The sequence below is a fragment of the Theropithecus gelada genome, chromosome 12, assembly GCF_003255815.1.
Source record: "Theropithecus gelada isolate Dixy chromosome 12, Tgel_1.0, whole genome shotgun sequence".
Taxonomy (NCBI): Eukaryota; Metazoa; Chordata; class Mammalia; order Primates; family Cercopithecidae; genus Theropithecus; species Theropithecus gelada.
Window position 1 is genome coordinate 111,225,105 of NC_037680.1, and position 18,111 is coordinate 111,243,215.

Sequence of the window (18,111 nt, forward strand, 5' to 3'; positions counted from 1 at the left end):
GAATGAGGGACAATACATAAAAAGCATTCTGAAGCATGCTAGCACTTTGGCCTATAAAATGAAGATAATTGTAATAATTTATCACATAATTCTGCTTAAGATTGAATTATGTTGTGACTTTGAGATTTCTTCTTTCAGAATTTATAACTGCAATGAATCTTAAAACAATAAAGGAGTTGGAGAAAAAAAGCAGAAGAAAATCCTTGATGTAAAAGATATAAGCACAGAATTCTTCAAAGAAAAAAGAAGAATGAGACAAATCTATGTGCCAATGATTACTCTCAACTCAGCCATTAGCTCATTTGCATTACTTTAATATATATCACCTGCTCATAATATTCCACTTGGCTTCAAAATTCTTCCTCCCTCCATGGCAGAAGTGATTGGACATTATTCTCATATGACTTCTTTATCCTAGATTTCTCCTGTTTTAACAGCTACATTCCAAACTAATATTAAGAACTGTCACATGATACGATTTACAAATCATCGGAAGCATGCATGGAATTCAAAAGGGATAAAGTAGCATTCTCCAAAATATTTTAAGGGCATTCTTATTTGTGCTTCACCTATTCTGAAAAGTGTTTGAGGCTTCTCACTACTATATATGTATTAAAATAGAATTTTTTAAAGTAAGCGAAGAAAACTGTGGGAACAATGGAAAACGAGGATAGGAAAAGTAAGATGAGGTCAGCGCACCTGTATTATTCAACTAGTACTGCAGAAGTGCTGCATAATGGACAATGACAAAATCTCTGTCGCTGACAATCGCAGCATTCCCTTTGCACTCATAAGCCTGTGAGTCAGCTGGGGGCCTCTCTCACTGCAGACCCTGCTGGTTCTGCTCCACAAGTCTCTCACCTTCCTGGGACCAGAGAAGCCAGTTGGGGAGTGTTCTTTTCATAGTGAAAGCTGAGCATAGGCTGGCAAATGGAAATGCATGATGCTTCCTAAGGCCTCAGACCTGGCAACTATCAGTTCCACTTTCCTCGTCTTATGTAAGTTGAAACTCTAAAGCAAATCTGCACAAGGAATGGGATTCTGGGAAATGTAGTTACCAGACTTAGATGTCTATAGTGACGGTGGTACAGGTGAGGGTGATGGTGTGATGGTGATGGGTAGTAATGATGATAGTGGTTATGGTGGTAACAGTGGTGGTAGTGATGGTGATGATGGTGACAGTGGTAGTGACAGTGGTGGTTATGGTGGTGATGGTGGTGATGCTATTGGTGGTGATGGTGGTGGTGGTGGGTGATAATGGTGGTTTTGGTGGTGACAGTGGTGGGTGGTGATGGTGGTGCTGATGGTGGTAGTGATAATGGTGGTTTTGGTGGTGATGGTGGTAGTGGTGATTATGTTGGTGGTGAAGGTGATGGTGGTGATAATGGTAGTGGTGTGATGGTGCTGATGGTGGTGGTGGTAATGATGGTGGTGGTGGTGATGGTGATGGTGGTGATGATGGTGCTGGTAGCAGTGATGTGATGGTGGTGGAGGTGCAGTGGTGGTGGTGATGGTGATGATGGTGATGATGGTGGTAGTGGTGGTGGTGGTGGTGATGGTGGTAGTGGTGATTATGTTGGTGGTGAAGGTGATGGTGGTGATAATGGTAGTGATGTGATGGTGCTGATGGTGGTGGTGGTAATGGTGGTGGTGGTGATGGTGGTGATGGTGGTGGTGGTAATGATGGTGGTGGTGGTGACGGTGGTGGTGATGGTGGTGGTGGTGGTGATGGTAGTAGTGGTGATTATGTTGGTGGTGAAGGTGATGGTGGTGATGGTGGTGATAATGGTAGTGATGTGATGGTGGTGGTGGTGGTGGTGACGGTGGTGGTGGTGGTGACGGTGGTGGTGGTGGTGGTGGTGATGGTGGTGGTGGTGGTAGTGGTGATGGTGGTGGTGATGGTGGCGGTGGTGATGGTGCTGGTAGCAGTGATGTGATAGTGGTGGTGGTAACAAGCTGGCAATAGATAATTAAGCACAGTATGAAAATGTTCAGTCCCTGAGCACCTTTCTAGACATAAGCTTGAAACAACTTTTATACTTTCTGAAATTCAATTCAAGGGGAAACATGATCACAGAGGCTGTAAGATTCACTCAGGGATGGGTCATTTATAATTCATTGTGGAGCAGATTCTTTTTGTGTGAAGTTTTATCTTCATCAATTTCAGTCACTTCTGTTTTTTATCTGATGATTCCACTGTTTTCTCTGTTTTCTTTTTCTGTGACCCTTATGTCTCATCATATGTCTCATTTTTTTCATCTTTTTACATTTGGGAAAAATTTTCCTGACCCCACCTTTACTTTGTAATCTCAAATAGTTGTTGTTTTCCATTTCTTTCTTTTTCAGAATATTTTGTTCTTGGTTTATGTACTAAAAATTTTACATCTCTCTATTAATTGGAATATTAGTCTTAGATTTTTTTCTGTATCGCAAATGACCATATTTTTTCTGTTTATATTTTTTTCTGTTTCTTTATCCAGGTCTTCCTTGTTTGAGCTAGAAATCAAAAGGTATCTGAGACAAATATCAATCAATTTAGAGGTTTATTTTGCCAAAGTTGAGGATGCACCCAGGGAAAAGAAACACAAGTTACAGTAGGATCTGTGGCCTGTGCTTTATCCAAAGAGAGTTTCATGATCATCAATATTTAAAGGCAAAAGAGCAGGCAGGAGTGAAAGGAGGAAAGAAAAAAACTGGAGGGCAGGCAATGAGGCAAGCAGTTACATTCTTGTAAGGCTCTGATTAGTGCTCACTGCATCGACATTTTACATAAAAGGAGAGGAGTAGGGGGAAAGTCAATAATGCATTCCTCTCAAGCTCGGTAAATCTACATTCTACATAAGATAAAGTTAGCATGTGAAAATACAGCTTTCTGTTTGGGAACAAAGAAAGGCAGGTTTTGTTTGTTTGGTTGTTTCTGTTGTGTGTGTTTTGTTTTATTTTGTGTGAATCAGTTCCCAGGCTGAACTTTTTGCCTTTGGCATAGTGACTTTGGGGTCTTGAGATTTTATTTTTCTTGCACGGAGTTTAGGTCTCCTCCTCTGCCTGGTGACTCTTGGTCTTCTGTTTGGGATTGAGAAAACAGGATGGGTATCTTGTGTTGGTTCTCTCTGTGGCTGGGTCTCTATGGTATGGTAGGATGTGTTCAATTATTTTAGAAAATAGGCTACGGTGGTTTCTCTTGGAACATCTACAGGCTACCTCTGCTGTGGATCAAGGAGTATATATTCTTTGTGAACTTGTGACTTATCAGGACTTTAATAACCCCCCTGCATACCCAGTTAACATATTGCAGGAAGTTGCTTCCCCACATATTCCATTAGCCGACATATTTCCCTCTAACTAGCAGTGTCAGCATTTTCCATTAAATAATCCATGACTTCTCATACTATTTGCCTTTGCCAACTTCATCATATATTCAAACTCCTTCTCTAATAATAGGGCTATAAGAACTAAAAATCAACACAGCTTTACAGCATTTTTAATATTTGGAAAAGTCACTTCCCCTCATAATACTTTCTTTCAAAACATCTAAAATTTATTCTTAACATTTTTCTTCCACATGAACTTTGGATTTATTTTAACAAGTTTTCCCAAAAATAGTATAGAGACTTTGTTTGGAATTAGTTTAATTTTGTAAGTTGGGAAATTTAATCATACAAAATAGTCTTAGCATCCAAGACATGTTATATAAATATTGGTATTACTTATTTTTAGATGTGTAATAATAATAGTATCTATAATTATTATTTCTATGCTTTTCCAAGTGGTTATAGACATTATAAAGACCTGATTTTTTATATATTACTTTCAGAATCAGCCACTGAATTCTATCAACAATCCATACATTATTTTGATTGACAATCTGGGGTGTTTATATACAATCATACTGGCTGCAAACAGTAATACTTCTATCTTCTTCATATCAAATGTATATTACTTGTTTTTGTCTTCTGTTCAGAGCCTCCAAAGTAACATTGTAATGTGTTGATAGGAATGAGAAATGAAGACCTTCACTCAGTTAATTTTTCTACAATTTCTCTATTCCTTGACTACACTGGGCAGAGGTATTTGTCTTTGCAAATAAATCATTTTTTGTTTCACTTATTAATCCTATCACCTTATAATTCATTAATTTCTGATTTCATCTATATTATGTTCTAATTCCCTACTTTGAACAACTTATATATTTATTTTCTTCTTAATCTGGAAATGCAAGAACTTAGGGTTAATAACTGGCCTCTCCAGATACCTTGGAAAGCCTTAGTTATGTAGTGTCTTCCTTTTTAATAATTTTCTAAATAATCTGAAATAATATTTGATATCCTATTAGTTATCTGGGAGGTCTTTTATTTTATTTGTTATATCTTAACTAATTGGGTTAGCCTTTCTAAATGTTTATTATAAATCTTGAATTTTAGAAAACTATGTTCGTGAATAACAAGTTTTGCTTTGAGGATTTTATAGAGCCAAATATATGCAACTTTTGTAAATGTTCCATGGACATTCGAAAATTAGTAGTCCTATTAGTATGAGCTTTATCTTTTCTAAGTCTTATATTATCATTGTGATAGTCTGAACAGTGACCCCTCAAGATATACAGGTCCTAATCCCTCAAACCTTTGGATATTACTTTATAGGACAAGACTTTGCAGATGTGATTAACAGTTCTGAGATGGGGAGATTATCCTGAATCTACTTAAAGGAAAAAAAAAACTGAGCCAAAATTAATAAAAGTAGAGAGTTTATTTGAGCCAAATTTGAGGACTGCAACCCAGGAGCATAGATCCAAATTGCCCTGAATCTACATTCTAATTAACAGCAGTTACAAGTGGGATTTTAAAGAAAAAAAGGAGAGGCAGTTCCTAAGTTGTTTACCAAGAATTTACATTAAAATAACATAGTCTATTGAATGTCTACACATTGTCCTTTGTATCACTAATTCCAGGAACAGGATATATAGGTGAGACAGCTGGTCTGAAATGCTTTTAAACAATTGCCCCAGCATAGGTGTGGAAGGGCGGGGTGAGACTGAAGCCCTCTGCTCAAGTCTCGCTGAGTCTGGTAAGTTCTGCCCACTTCGTTCAGACTGCTCTCAGATATTTTTCTTTTCTCACCTGGATTATCCAGGTATGCCCTAAATGCAAATCACAAGTATCTTTACAAGAGGGAGGCAGAGAGAGATTTGATATAGAAGAAGAAGGCCTTGTGACCATGGAAGCTGGATGCTGTGCCGCTGGCTTTGAAGGTGGAGGGAGGGGCCAGGAGCCAGGGAGTGTAAGGAATGCAGCTCCAAGCTAGAAAAGGCAAGAAAGGGCAAGAAAATGGGTCCTCCCCAGAGCCTCTGGAGGCAGTGAGGCCCTCCTGACATCTCCATTTCAGCCAGTGAAACTGATTACAGCCTTCTGACCTGCACAACTGTGAAACAGTCAATATGTGTTGTTTTAAACCGTCACATTTGTGGCAACTTGTTATGGCGGCCATATGCAACCAATTCTCGTTTCATGGTTTCCTGATCTACCATCGAGTAGTGGTATTGATAAATTCTTCCTAATAGTTGTATTTTGATCATTTCTTCTTGACTTTTAAAATATGAATTTACAATGCCAGTACTGGGTTTCTCAGCATATGAAGGCTAAGGACCATTTTCAGTAATGCCTTTCAACACGACAAGACTTTTATTGCCACCTTAAGGCTCCTTGAGTTGATGCCTACATTTTCTTGATATTGAAATCATCATTTTCTCTGTCATGTGAACTTTCCTCTCTCTCTTTTCCCAGCCTTTTATTTTAAATTGTAAAAGAGCTCTCCTTAATATTTATTTCTTGTATCATATGGTCCAATTTTTCTTCCTATTGTAAGACTTTGCTTTGATATAGTAGAATTTAAACTCCAACTTTTATTAACATAACCAAAATGCTTGACCCTTATGCCTCTCATCTTGTTTTGTTAGGCTTTCCATTTTACACTTTATTGTAGCTTTCTTTTATATTCCATGTTATTTGTACGATGGTATTTTTAAAATTGTACCAATGAATAATTTTTTTAAAATATCTATTTAAATGTGTTCTCTAATTATCTAAGTCAAGAATAAAGCAATTATTTTGGCTCCTTTTTACAGAAGACTTATTACACTATCTCTTCCTATGCACTCGATTATTTCCTAGTCTTTGTTAATTTACTTTCACATTATAGACCCAGATCGACATATATTATCATTGCTATTTTTAATAAAGTAAAAATTATTTGAGTTTTTTTTTCTCTTTTTAGGCCATTTTTATGTAACTCATTTATTCATCCAATAAATATTTATTGAAAATCTATACTATGAGCCAGACACTGAGCTAAGAAGTGGCGGAAGCTTAGTGATCAGGACCACACAGCGTCTGCCTAGGCCTCATGGGCCATGGTGCTGTGTGGTCTCTGTGTTCGATCCATTTCAGTTCTCACCCACCCTGTGTTCAGGCCACCTTGAACTGGGCTTGGTTCTTCAGAATCACCGTTACCCACCATGTCACCAAGCCACCATGTCCTGAAGCCACCATGCCACTATGTCCCTACACCACCATGCTACCCCATTACCATACCACATCACCATGTCACCATGCCACCCATGCCATCATGTCACCATGCTACCACACCATCATGCCATCATTCCACCATGTCACTATGCCACCACATCAGCTCACCACCATGCCACCATACCGCCATGACATCATGCCACCATGTTGCAATGTCCCCATGTCACCTCACCACACCACCATGCCACATCATCATGCCATGTCACCATGTCACACACATCATGCTACCATATCACCATGTCATTATGCCGCCATACCACAATACCACCATGTCACCATGCCACAACATCACCATGCCACCATATCACATCATCATGCCACAATGACATGTCACATCACCATATCACCATGCCACCATATCACCACGTCATCATGCCACAATGCCACGATACCGCCATGTCACCATGTCAGCATGCCACAACATCACCATGCCACCATATCACCACATCATTAGGCCACCATGCCATGATACTGCCATATCACCATGTCACTGTGCCACATGACCATGCCACCATAGCACCACATCATCATGCCACAATGCCATCATGTCACATCACCATATCACCATGCCACATCACCATGCCACCATATCACCATGTCATCACACCATAATGCCACGATACCACCATGTCACCATGTCAGCATGCCACATCACCATGCCACCATATCACCATGTCATCACACCATAATGCCACGATACCACCATGTCACCATGTCAGCATGCCACATCACCATGCCACCATATCACATCATTATGCCACCACGCCATGATACCACCATGTCACCATGTCACCATGACACATCACCATGCCACCATAGCACATCATGCCACAATGCCATCATGTCGCATCACCATATCACCATGCCACCATCTCACCATATGATGCATGTTACTTACTGTGCCACTGTGTCATGATGCACCCTGTCATACTCGACTATGTTATGAAGTCACCACACCACCATCTCACCCTGTCACCATACTGCCATGCACCATGCCACTGTTACCTGCCCCCTGGTAGGTGTTTGCCTGTTTATTTCCCTCTTGTCCCTTGGACTGTGGGCTTCACAAGGGCATGGACCTTTCTGGTTTTGTTCAAAATTTTGCTTACTAGCACAATGCATTGGCACCTTGCAACCATTCAATAAATGTTTATTAACTAAAGGGGTGAATAAGTAAGCGCTTTTTTTTGGTAATTAATTCCTTATATTGACTGCTTTTATGTTGGCTAGAATATCTCTTAACTAATTATAACAGAGAATGTGAATGGTCGTTTTCTAATCCCCAATATAACCGAGGATGACCTTGTGTTGTAAGAATGCGGCTGGGTATGATCGTCTCTGTACCCAGTTTTGACTCAATTTTTACCTCTTAGAAGTGTATGAATTTGGGAGCATCATCCCCTGGCTTTTGTAGAAGAAATGTCTGATGTCAGATTAATTTTTGTTTGTTTTTAAATAATCTGCCTTCCTTTCTCTTTTGTCTAAATATACGTGAATTTTTATCTTTTTCCTTTAAAAAATACTATGTAGTGTGTTGGTCTTGCCTGGTATATGGTGAGTGTTCTTCCCCTTGCAGATTAAATCTTTGCTGTATCCAGAGAAGTTTTCATCAATTACAACCTCCCTTGAACTGCCCTGTCCACAGGCCGGTGGCCAAGTGACCTTCCCCCACCCACCACCATGTTGAGAACTAGGAAAGATATAGAGGAGGATTAAAGGTAGATGAATGTAGGGAGGAGGAATAAAGGTAGATGAATGTAGGAACACCACTGATGGCTTCAAAGATAGTCCTTGTGCAGCAAGAGGGTGTCTGCTCTGTTTTCTGATTAATGTGGACTCAAACAAGGATCACCCAGGGGGTCAAAGTCTTTTCCCCACTTCTCTGGGACCTGCTACACTGATCTCCTGCAGTGGACTAGGGGTAGTTCCCTGTGTTCCTCAATCAAACCCAAGCTCTGCTAAAATATACAAATAGTCATCCTAAACTCTAGGTCCAACATTGGCCCTAATTTTCAAAGCTGTTGGATGTTTCTATTTTCAGGATTTTTTATTTTTTTATTTTATTTTATTTTATTTATTTATTATTTTTTTTAAAACGGAGTTTCGCTCTTGCTGCCCAGGCTGGAGTGCAATGGCATGATTTCAGCTCCTGCTCACTGCAACCTCTGCCTCCTGGGTTCAAGCGATTCTCCTGCCTCAGCCTCCCAAGTAGCTGGGATTACAGGTGGCCACCACCATCCCCAACTAATTTTTGTATTTTTCGGAAGAGATGGGTTTCACCACATTAGCCAGGCTGGTCTCGAACTCCTGACCTCAGGTGATCCTCCCACCTCAGCCTCTCAAAGTGCTGGGATTACAGGCGTGAGCCACCACACCCAGCCTGTTTTCAGGATATTTTAATAGAAAGTAATAGAGTATGAATCCAGCCTGCTCAGGTAGCTCTAGGTCAGCCATGAAATCTGTGTCCTGATAAGGAGCCTGGAGAGGCTTCCTCAAATCCCCAGGCCTTGGCATTGCCAGTGTAACACTTGCATCTCCTGACTTAGCCCAGCACTGCCAAGCAGACCTCACGGGTGTCCTTGCCCGGCACTGCCAAGCAGACCTCTGGGGTGTCCTGCCACCTTCGTGGTTCCTCCATCCTGTTCTCCCTGTCTGTTTACCTTGGTGACTTTCTTGTCCCAGCCCAGCGTCTCTTTATCTCACGGCCTCTGTGGTCCAGTTAGTTAGGAGAGAGTTTTGAGCAGGTGCAATTAGTGTGGAGTCTCCGGGGCCTGCACTCACACATGCGAGATCCTGACAAGCCCTGAGTCCTGGAACAGCCGCACCCTGCAGCAGCACCCACGGAGCAGCCTTCAGGCCCCGATGCTCCTTTCAAACAATCAGAAGCTTCTGTGGGCCAGAGCTGTCCATAGGGCCTTTGAGAGCCTGGGGAGGTAGAAGGGACAGTGAGGCATCCACAGCAGTGTCTGCAGGGAAAGGGGAGCTGACCTGTCTCCTGGCACAGCAAGATGTGTAGCCCACGCTTTGACTATAGGATGCTCTTATGTGTCCACACGTCATAAAGCCAGGGCAGCTCTGTGTTGTTGCCCAGAAGAAAATGAAAACCCCCCACTTCCACTAGGGGTCTGTGAGTTGATTTGAAATGCAAATATGAAATCTCTGCATCGCTGCATCTAGGCAGCAGGACAGTCAGCAGCAAGCTGCAGACGTGCCACCATCCTGTCTGCAGCAGGAGGCCCCACATACAGCCTGACAGTCAGGCCAAGCCATTTGGCCATTCACCAGCGCTGCAAGCTCAGGCAGGTTCCTTAACCTGTCTCAGTTCCTGCTTCTGAAAAGTAAAGCTAATGGGGTCTATGTCATGAGATTACTGGAAGATTAAGTAAAATAACAAGCATCAGCAGCTGACATAGAAAGTGTGCCTAAGAGGTGGATGGATGGCTCCCTGGCCCCTCTCTTTGTCTTGTGGGCTGAGTCCCTCCTGATCGCCACAGGGCAAAAGACTAGCTGATTTTCAGTAGTTTAAGCTGGTTTGCAGCAGCTAAACTCCGCATTTCTTTGACCGTTTGAACAGGAAACCTGAGATGAGGGAGCGTTTGAATTGGCTCATGCAAAAAACAATTATTTGCTGGAGGTTAGCTGCTGCATTATGAATTTTTAACCTCCCATAAATCAAACTGTAAAAATGGACAAAGGCTGAGTTTCCTGTGCCAGGACCAAAATAGACACCGCCTGCGTCTCTCAGACAATTCCGATTATGTTTCCACAACCAAATCATGCTGAGATGAATAGCTGAAATATTTATATTTAGGTCCTAAAGTATAATGTAAAATAAATGAAAACAGTCTATCTTCTTGGCACTGAAACTGTGCCACCATATCCATTTACAAAGACGATAACTCAAAGACCAGGCTGTGCAGAGACTATCATGTGCCTGGGGTGGGGTTTTGCTTCTCTGCTCCCATCGCTTTTCCCTGAAACTGTCGTCACCAGATACCCAATACTAAATGATTAATAGAAAATCCCCAGCGAGTCAGTCCACTGCAAGGTTTAAAGTGAATCCTTTTGTGAACGCTTTATACTGAGAAATACAAATGCTTTAAAAGATCCAGGAGACGGAATCTTGTAACTGCAGAGGACAGTATTTTAACTAAAGAAAGCTTTTATTCACTTGACAAACATATCTTTCTCTGGCAACTCCTATGAGCTACAAACTTAGAGGAATATCATAACAACTAAGAGATTTTTCTTCTTTCAATTTAGTGGTAAAGGGAGATATGAAAGCACCTGATTTACTATGAGGCAGAAAGAAACATGAGCTCAAGAGTGTTACAAGCAAATGTTACAGGCTTCTAGAAGGGAAGACCATACCAAAAAGGTGAAGTTGGAGCTGAACTTTAAAGGTTGATAAAGGTTTTAGTATGGAAAATAGAGCTCCAGAGGCCAAGAGAAATGTGGCTACACTGAGGTGAAACTGGCAATAGGGTGTGGAGTGAAAGTATATGATGCAAAAAATAAGTCGAAAGCAAGTATAGGCCAGGCACAGTGGCTCACACCTGTAATCCCAGCATGTTGGGAGACCGATGTGGGAGGGTCACTTGAGGCCAGGAGTTCGAGACCAGCCTGGCTCACAAGGCAAAGCCCTGTCTCTACTAAAAGCACAAAAATTAGCCAGCAGTGGTGGCACACACCTGTAGTCCCAGGTACTTGGGAGGCCGAGACAGGAGGATCGCTTAAACGCAGGAGGCAGAGGTTGCAGTGAGCCTAGATCATACCGCTGCACTCTGGCCTGGGTGACAGAGTAAGACTCCATCACCAAAGAAAATAAAGCAATGTATGAAGCAATTTGGAATAAAGAAGATAGAGCCTTATGGGAGACTGGAGGTTTTTAAAGGCTTCTAACAAAAGGACTGATATGACATCAGCAGTGTGAATGAATCCATTCATTCACTTAACAAATATTTACCGAGCTCCTCAGTGAGGGATGAAGTGGTAGTTAACAAAACCGATAGGCTCCTGCCGCCGTGGAATCACAGTTTCATGGGGTGATGAGCATTAGCAAATAAACCTGTTAAGTAAATGTAGTAGGTTGATGCAAAAGTAATTGTAGTTTTTGCCATTACTTTTAATGCAATTACTTTTGCGTCAACCTAAAATAATTACAGGCAGAAGAGAGAACTAGGTAAGAAGGGTGTTTAGGGTGGTGTCCAAGGATAGCAGGGAGCCCTGACTAATACTGGGGGTTGCAGAGAGGAGAGAAGGCATCACTGAGGACATGGCATCCACACTGGGTCCTGGGGGGTCAATGGAGTTGGAAAGCAGGGGTATGCTGGGACCAGGGCTGTAGCAGAGGTTGGGGGCATTACAAGTGCAGGACTAGGAACAAAGGCCTTTTGGTAAATGAAGAGATAGGCATTTTCAAGAAAACAAAAGAGAAGAGAGTGGCATAAGATAACTCCAGGAGGATGGGACATCTGCAAGGCCTGGCAAGGCACATTCAGGATTTTATTTTATTTTATTTTATTTATTTATTTATTTATTTATTTATTTATTTATTTTGAGATGGAGTCTCACTCTGTCACCCAGCCTGGAGTGCAGTGGTGTGATCTTGGCTCACTGCAACCTCCACCTCCCAGGTTCAAGTTATTCTCCTGCCTCAGCCTCCTGAGTAGCTGGGACTACAGGCATGTACCACCACACCTGGCTAATTTTTTGTATTTTTAGTAGAGATGGGGTTTCACCATGTTAACCAGGATGGTCTCAGTCTCCTGAACTTGTGATCTGCCCGCCTCGGCCTCCCAAAGTGCTAGGATTACAGATGTGAGTCACCGTGCCTGGCCCAGTTTTTGTATTTTTAGTAGATCAGGGGTTTCACCATCTTGGCCAGGCTTGTCTTGAACTCCTGACCTTATGATCCACACACCTTGGCCTCCCAAAGTGCTGGGATTACAGGCATGAGCCACTGCACCCGGCCACATTCAGGATTTTAATCAGGAAGTGCAAGGGGAAGCCAGTGTCTGGAGTGATAAGATCTGGTTGGTTGAATGACGTCCCTCCGGCTGCTATGTGGAAGGTGGATCTGAGAGGAGTGAGTTTGAAAGACATTGTGGTGATCCTGAGGACTATCCTCTGATTTTTTTATCTTGCCCGATTTTCTATCTCAAGGGTCTGGGGAGTCATGCTCTACAAATCATAAATTCTCATCAGATGGGTTTAATTTAACCCTATACAGGATGATTTACTTTCCAAACTGACTCTGGCATAACATTACGAGACAAGGAAGAAAATCAAAATATTTCACCCCAAAACATGTTCCTTTGCCATATCTTGAAATGGCCCTGCAAAGCTGTCCTTTGTAGGGGAAAATTTGCATCTATAAAGAATCTCTATTAACATAGCTAGTTCTTTTTCTTCAAGACCCTCCCAATCCTAAAGAGATTAACTAAAAGTCTAGCACCTTCTAAAGATCTGAATAGGAAACATTTGTCATCTGTTATCTCTAAAGAGCAGACGTGGTAAGACTTCAAAAGAGCCTTGGTCTTCACAATCTTTTATCTTAACCCGAACATTTCCTTTCTGTGATCCCAGGTCTTTAGATAAACTCAACCAATTGTCAACCAGAAAATGTTTAAATTCACCTGTAGCTTGGAAGCCCCTGCTTTGAGTTGTTCCGCCTTTCTGGATCAAACCAATGTATTTCTTTAATGTATTTGATTGATGTCTCATGCCTCCCTAAAATGTTTAAAACCAAGCTGCGCCCTGACCACCTTGGGCACATGTTCTCAGGACCTCCCGAGGGCTGTGGCAGGGGCCATGGTCACTCATATTCGGCTCGGAATAAATCTCTTCAAATATTTTACAGAGTTTGGCTGCTTTCATTGACAATGTGAAGGAGATATGTGGCGGTTTGCACAGAGCAGTCCTGGTGAACCAGGAGGCAAGAGGGCCATTGAAGACCTTCTTCAAAGCTACAGCAGACAGCTCTTGCCGATGGGGTGGGGGTTGGGAGCAGTAGAAGAGGGAAAAGGCAAGGAGATTCCATGTTCTGACTTGAGCCACTGAGCAGAAGGTGGTAATGTTTCCCAGAGATGGAAAAGCCTAGAGTCATGTTAATGCGTAGGCTGCAGGTGAGAGGTCAAGAAATCAGCTTGAGATTTGCAAACATTAAATGCCTATGAGACATCCAATGCAGAGGTCAAGTGGGCCATTCACAATATGAGTCAGAAGCTCAGAAAAATGAAAACAACCACAGATCATCTGGGAGGAGGGCAGAGTAGAGGCACAAGCTAGAAAGGGTAGTTTCCATCACTGCTTCCTGTGCCTGGAATCTGCCCCAGCTGACCTTTCAAGGAAGTCTCTGGTGGTCACCTGCCTACCTTATCACAAAGCTCTCCAAAACACATCAACCTTAATTTCAGGTTCAGGTTCACCCAAGAAGAAAAACAGTAGGCTTTTGTCTTATATCCTTTTGCAATCACTTACCCTTCTCTAAATCTGGACCCCAAGCAATCACGGGTTTACTTTCTGTTGTGATTGCTTAGCTTTGCCTGTTCTCCTCCTCGGTTCTTTGGATGTGCCTATAGTAATCTCCAACAGGTTTCTTTGATATTATGACAAATTATAGACACATCCGGCATTTTCCTTGACAGCAGAATCTGTATTAACTCTTCTCAAGAGCCCTGGTTCCTTTTTGTGGGAAATGATATTTAAAGACCACAATCCGGGTTCAAAGGGTGCTAATTAATAGTGATTCCTTGTTACTAGGCCTTTTATAAAGCTAGGAAATTTCCAACTGGGCGTGTTGGCTCAAGCCTGTAACCCCAGCACTTTGGGAAGCTGAGGCAGGCAGATCACCTGAGGTCAGGAGTTTGAGACCTGCCTCACCAACATGGTGAAACCCTGTCTCTGCTAAAAATACAAAAATTAGCCAGACATGGTGGTGCACACCTGTAATCCCAGCTACTTGGAAGGCTGAGGCAGGATAATCACTTGAACCCGGGAGGCAGAGGTTGCAGTGAGCTGATATCACACTACTGCCCTTCAACCTGGGCAACAGAGAGAGACTGTCTTAAAAGAAAAAAAAAAAGGCTAGGCAATTTCTAAAAATTAAGATAAAACACTTCTTAATTCATACTGTCAGTTTCCAATCCAGATTCTGGATATAGGCTTTTTACTAAAATTGATTAATCTTACTTCTATTATTTTTTCTTCCATATAGAAAATTCTTCTTCTCAATGACACCAGCATCATTACTGATTTGCTTTCTACTAACACACAAATAGCCTCTGAATAAGAATGCCAACACTATCACCAAAAAGGTAATTGCTGAAAACTGTTTAAGATCTTTAGCAGGTTTTTTGTGGAAAGGGCTTGGGGGTTTGGGAGGTTGGTTTGGCTTTTTTTTTGTTTGTTTGTTTGTTTGGTTGTTTTTTTGGTCCTGACATTACATCCCACTTGGAATGTAAACTGTAATTACCATATTTGGAAATCACTTGAAATAGTTTATCTTTGTGTGGTATGACATGAAACACATACATCATGAAATTTGTTCTATTTTGCCTTCTATTTTTATGAATGGTTTTAAAGGTGATTTTGTTTTGCAACTATGTAAAAATATTTACATGTCCCAAAGTCAAATTCCAAAACAAGACATATTCAAAGAATTTTAGCTTCTCTACCTGCTATCCCTTTCCTCTGAGATAGTGCTTTTTTAATTTTAAGATTTATACCAGCACTCTTTTTACACATGTGCATGTGCACACACACATACATACATTCTTTGTATTAGTTCATTTTCATACTGCTATAAAGAAATACCAAAGACTGGGTCATTTATAAAGGAAGAGGTTTAATGGACTCAGTTCCACATGGCTGGGGAAGCTTCACAATCATGGCAGAAGGTGAAGGAGAAGCAGACACATGTTACATGACGGCAGTCAAGAGAGAAGCGCAACACGAAATGGGGGTAAGTCCCTTATAAAACCATCAGATCTTGTGAGAACTCACTCACTATCACAAGAACAGTTTGGAGCTAACAACTCCCATGATTCAATTACCTCCCACCAGGTCCCTTTCACAACAGGATAAGATTTGAGTGGAAACACAGCCAAACAATATTGTTCTGCCTCTGGCCCCTCCCAAATCTTATGTTTTTACAATTCAAAACATAATCATGCCCTTCCAATAGTCCCCCAAAGTCTTAACTCACTCCAGCATTAACTCAAAAGTCCAAGTCCAAAGTCTCATCTGAGACAAAGCAAGTCCCTTCAACCTATGAACCTGTAAAATCAAAAGCAATTTAGTTACTTCCTAGATACAATGGGGGTACAGGCCTTGGGTAAATACACCCATTCCAAATGGGATAAATTGGCCAAAACAAAGAGTCTGCAAGCCCCATGCAAGTCCAAAATACAACAGTGCAGTCATTAAACCTTAGAGTTCCAAAATGATCTCCTTTGACTCCATGTCTCACATCCTGAGCACACTGATGCAACAGGTGGGCTCCCACAGCCTTTGGCAGCTCTGCCCCTGTGTCTTTACAGGGTACAGACCCTCTCCTGGCTGCTTTCACAGGCTAGCATTGAATGTCTGTGGCTTTTCCTGGCACATGGTGCAAGTTGTCAGTGGATCTGCCATTCTGGGGCCTGGAGGGCAGTGGCCCTCTTCTCACAGCTCCATTAGGCAGTACCCTTTGGAGGTCTCTTTGTGGGGGCTTCAACCCCACATTTCCCTTCTGCACTGCCCCAGTAGAGGTTCTCCATGAGGGCCTTGCCTCTATAGGAAACTTTTGCCTGGACATCTTGGTGTTTCCATACACCCTCTGAAATCTAAGTGGAGGTTCCTAAACCTCAATTCTTGACCTCTGTGACTCTGCAGGCTCAACACCACATCAAAGCTGCCAAGGTTTGGGGCTTATACCCTCTGAAGCCACAGCTGGACTGGCTAGGATGCAGGACATCAGGTCCTGAGGCTTCACACAGCAGGGTGGCCCTGGACATAGCCCAGGAAACCATTTTTTCATCCTAGTCCTCCAGGCCTATGATGGAAGGGGCTGCTGCAAAGGTATCTGACATGCCCTGGAGACATTTTCCCCATTGTCTTGGTGATTAACATTTGGTTCCTCCCTACTTATGCAAACTTCTGCTGCCAGCTTGAATTTCTCCTCAGAAAATGAGTTTTTCTTTCCTAGTGCATCATCAAGCTACAACTTTTTCAAACTCTTATGCTCTGCTTCCTCTTGAATGCTTTGCCGCTTAGAAATTTCTTCCACCAGATACCCTAAATTATCTCCTTAAGTTCAAAGTTCCAAAGATCTCTAGGGCGGGGCTAAATGCCATCAGTCTCCTTGCATATCAAGAGTGATCTTTGCTCTAGTTCCCAACAAATTCCTCACCTCCATCTGAGACCACCTCAGCCTGGGTTTTATTGTCCATATCACTATCAGTATTTTGGTCAAAGCCATTCAACAAGTCTCCAGGAAATTCCAACCTCTCCCACATCTTCCTTTCTTCTTTGAGCCCTCCAAACTGTTGCAGCCTCTGCTTATTACCCAGTTCCAAAGTCGCTTCCACATTTTCAGAAATCTTAATAGCAGTGCTTCACTCTACCAGTACCAATTTACTGCATTAGTCCATTTTCATACTGCTATGAAGAAATACCCAAGACTGGATAATTTATAATGTGTAAAGGAAAAGAGGTTTAATGGACTCACAGTTCCACATGGCTGGGAGGCATCACAATCATGGCAGAAGGCAAAGGAGGAGCAAAGGCATGTTTTACATGGAGGCAGGAAAGAGAGAAGTATAGCATGAAGCAGAGGAATAGCCCCTTATAAAAGCATCAGATCCTGTGAGAACTCACTATCACAAGAACAGTATGGAGGTAACTGCCCCCGTGATTCAATTAACTCCTACTAGGTTCCTCCTATGACACATGGAGGTTATGGGAACTACAGTTCACGATGAGATTTGGGTGGGGACACAGCCAAGTCATATCATTCCTATTACCTTTCTGAGATATATGGAAGCATATTATATGTAAACATATTGTCCTTTTCATTCTTATCACCTAATATGACTGCATTGTGGCCTCTGGTCATCTTCCTTCCTTTTACATGCTAATGCTCCATTACATGGAAGCACCACTGGTATTCAACCAGTCATCCATCCATGAAAATTTGTCATTTGTAATCTTCCATTATTACAAATAGCGTTGCAATAAATAGCCTTGATCATTTGTCTTTTTGTATTTCTGCTAGCACCACTCATTTTTAGGGCACTTACTACATTCCAGGCCTTAATAATATACTAGTGGGGAAAACATAAATCCCTGCTGCTATGAATAAAATGTTTGTCTACCCCCACTCCTAAATGTATATGTTGAAATCCTAACTCACAACATGATAAAATGATGGTATTTGAAACTGGGGCCTTTGGGAGGTGAGGAGGTCATAAAGGTGGATCCCACACTCCTGACCAGCTCCCCAGGACTTTGAAACTTGAAGCCCATTCCCATCATCTGTGGCGCTGGC

At 42.0% G+C, this 18,111-nt stretch overlaps 1 long non-coding RNA gene across 1 annotated transcript in view; it reads left to right on the plus strand.

Annotated features, from left to right (window-relative positions):
• The first annotated feature begins 902 nt into the window (after positions 1 to 902).
• Positions 903 to 18,111, plus strand: part of LOC112635826 — a 36,433-nt gene continuing 19,224 nt past the window's right edge. The window contains exons 1-2 of the long non-coding RNA XR_003122098.1: positions 903 to 998; positions 14,800 to 14,899. This is a non-coding gene — a long non-coding RNA (uncharacterized LOC112635826). The remainder of the gene's footprint in view (positions 999 to 14,799; positions 14,900 to 18,111) is intronic.